This window comes from Piliocolobus tephrosceles, chromosome 11, assembly GCF_002776525.5.
Source record: "Piliocolobus tephrosceles isolate RC106 chromosome 11, ASM277652v3, whole genome shotgun sequence".
Lineage (NCBI taxonomy): Eukaryota > Metazoa > Chordata > Mammalia > Primates > Cercopithecidae > Piliocolobus > Piliocolobus tephrosceles.
In genome coordinates this window covers 112,750,155-112,753,822 of record NC_045444.1, presented here as the reverse complement: position 1 = coordinate 112,753,822, position 3,668 = coordinate 112,750,155, and positions in this window count along the sequence as shown.

Sequence of the window (3,668 nt, the reverse complement as noted above, 5' to 3'; positions counted from 1 at the left end):
GTGATGGTGGTTTGTTTGTTTTTGGCAGTAGTCATAATAATGGGTGTGAAGTCATATCTCATTGTGATTTTGATTTGTATTTCCATAATGACTTCTGATGATGAGCATCTTTTCATATACTTATTGGACATTTGTTTATCTTCTTTGGAGAAATTTCTATTCAAGACGCTTACCCATTTTTAAATCAGATTTTTGTTGTTGTTGAGTTGTAGGAGTTCTTTGTTAATTTTGGATATTAATCACATATCAGGTATATGATTTACAAATATTTACCACTCCATAGGTTGCTTTTTCACTCTGTTGATTGCGTATTTTGATATACAGTAGTTTTCACATTTTAATGTTGTTCAATTTATTGATTTTTACTTTTGTTGCCCATGCTTTGGTGTCATATACAAGAAATTATCATCAAATGCAGTGTTTTGAAGATTTCCTTCTGTGCTTTTTCCTAAGAGTTTTATAGTTTTAGCTCTTACATTTAACTCTTTGATCCCTTTAGGATTAATTTTTGTATATACTGTAAGTTAAGAACCCAATTTCATTCATTTGCATGTGGATATACAGTTTTCCCAACACTATTATTTTTGAAAAGTATATTCTCTTCCTGCTTAGTGGTCTTGGCACCCTTGTAAAAAATTATTTGACTGTATACATAACAGTTTATTTTTAGGCTGTCTATTCTATTGCATTGGTCTATATGTCCACCTTTATGCCATCACCACACTGTTTTGATAATTACAACTTTGTAGTGAGTTGTAAAATCAGCAAATGTGAGACCATCAACTTTGTTCTTTTTCAAGATTGTTTTGGATATTTGAGGTTCCTTGAGATTCCATATGAATTTTGTGATGAAGTTTTCAATTTTTGCAAAAAAATTCATTAGGATTTTAATAGGTGTTAATTAAATCTGTAGATGGCTTTGGGTAGTATTCACATCTTAGCAATATTAAATCTTCCAGTCTACAAACATTGTACATATGTTCCATTATTTGTACATTCCTTAATTTTCTTCAGAAATGTTTTGTAGTTTTCAGTGTACAATTTTTTATCTCTTTAATTAAATTTATTCCTGAGTACCTTATTCATTTTGATGCTATTTTAAATGGAATGATTTTCTTAATTTTCTTTTCAGATTATTCATTGTTAGTGTACAGAAACACACCAATGTCCAATAACTTTTTTTTTGAAGACACAGTCTTGCTGTATGCCCCAGGCTGAAATGCAGTGGTGCCATCTCAGCTCACTGCAACCTCTGCCTCCTGGGTTCAAGTGATTCTCATGCTTCAGCCTCCTGAGTAGCTGGGATTACAGGCACCTGCAACCACACCCAGCTAATTTTTGTATTTTTAGTAGAGATGGGGTTTCACCATGTTGGCCAGGCTGGTCTCGAACTCTTGACCTCAGTTGATCCACCTGCCTTGGCCTCCCAAAGTGCTGGGATTACAGGCATTTAATAACTTTTAATTCTGATTTAACTGATAACTTTAGAAAAAAAAATATATGTATACAATTTTAGATTCCATTGCAGGACCAAGTAGTTTTTCTGAAGAGGAACCCACACCTTCAGCATTTTGAGTTTAGTTGTTTTCACTTACATATGTGACTCAGCATCTTATTTATTTATTTATTTATTTATTTATTTATTTATTTATTTATTTATTTTTTTGAGATGGAGTCTCGCTCTGTCGCCCAGGCTGGAGTGCAGTGGCGTGATCTCGGCTCACTACAAGCTCCACCTCCTGGGTTCACACCATTCTCCTGCCTCAGCCTCCCAAGTAGCTGCAACTACAGGCGCCCCCATCTCGCCCGGCTAGTGTTTTGTATTTTTAGTAGAGACGGGGTTTCACCGTGTAGACCAGGATGGTCTCGATCTCCTGACCTCGTGATCCACCCGTCTCGGCCTCCCAAAGTGCTGGGATTACAGGCTTGAGCCACCGCGCCCGGCCAGCATCTAATTTATTAAGGTCAGTTTTTGACTGAAAGACTTTCCTTTTTACTATTTTGCTTTCTTTTTTACTTCCAGGGAGTTGTCATGCTTGTTCTTCTTGGTTATGGGAAAGAGAGAGACCAAGTTAGTCTCGTCTTGTGGGGCAAATTCCCTGAGATAGTGACAGCATTATTGCTACTGATAGAAAACTTTACATCACATGAGATAATTAGAATTTACTTATTTGATAGGAGTATGGTTTTGAGGTTAGAAAAATCTGGTTTTGCCTCTAGCGCCAAGATTTACTAGCCGTGAAAGCTTGGTGATTTACTGTCACGAAATCTCAATATTCTTCTTTGAAATAAATGATGAAAATACTATTAGCTACCTCCTAAAGTTCTTGTATGAACAAATCAGAGAACAGATGTGAACTGTTTAGCATAATACCGACCATGTAGAAGACCCAACATATTGTATAAATCACTGTCATGTTTATTATTTGATTAATGGCCAGGTAACACATCTGGGTAATGCTTAATACTGAAGTTCTTCAACTTTACTATTATTGAATGCAAGAGAAAAAAATACTAGTCTTCTCTGAAAAATACAGCAGCACCAATGACTTTATTTTGGGAGTGGGAGAAGGGATTTCCACCAGAAGGCATGACCATGAAGGAATACATCCTTACTTATCCTTGTATTTAAAATTTGGTTGAGAAAGATCAATCTGTGGCACAGGGGCTTGGCAACGATAACATATGTGTATCAGGGGACAGAAAGTAATGTGTGGAGTAGAATTCATAATCTACAATGATTAGAAATTCAGATACAAAATTTCACAAACTGGCTCCATTCCAACTCTCCTGAATGTGTGCCTGAATCCAAATAGCATCCTTAAAGAGAAAAGATCAGCAAAACTGTGAAATGTGCAGTTAATGAACTTCCCAAATACAGGGACTCAAAAAAAAAAAAAAAAAAAAAAAATCAGCTCTAAATGAAATAGATAAATGTGTGCTAAATGAAATTCTGTCTTCCAATACTCTGCAAGCCACTTGTCCAGAAGTCCTCCTACACCAATATGCTTGGGATTTTCTTAGCAAATGTGTATCACTTCAGATGAAAATAGTTAAAACTGAAATTAGTGGATAAAAAAGAGAAGAGAACAGATGGTATGTAAGTATAATGATGATCCAATTGCACCATATTATAAATGAGCTATCACAAAATCTCAGGGGAGCTTCTGGCCAAACATTTGAACATAGTGGAGAAAAACCTTACTCTTATCTCCCCCACCCTTTTCTTTCACATTTTAAGAAAATTGCAAACAAATCAAGCAAATTACCAGAAAGTGTAACACAGAACACCTACTCACACAACAAGTATCCTTCTTATCACCCTCTGCTGGAAATTGAAGAACACCAGGCACTTGGTCAGAATGAGAAGTCTAAATACTATTTCCATGGAATTTATAGAATAAGGGGCGATCACTGAAAGGGCCTTCAGAACAGCAAGAGAACACAGCACTTCCCCTTCCCTGATCTTTTAGGGAAGCCATGCATTTCATTTCTTTCTGCTGCTGTGTGGCTTTCTGGCATCTTTTCTAATTTCCTCAAATTGTTGGCGGGAATTGCTTGAAACTACTTTCTTATCTCTCTCAGATGTTCTTATGGAAACTGAAATGAATGTGTCATCTGTAATCATTTAACAGTTTTTAAAAGTACTTCTGTTAGACTCTCACAAC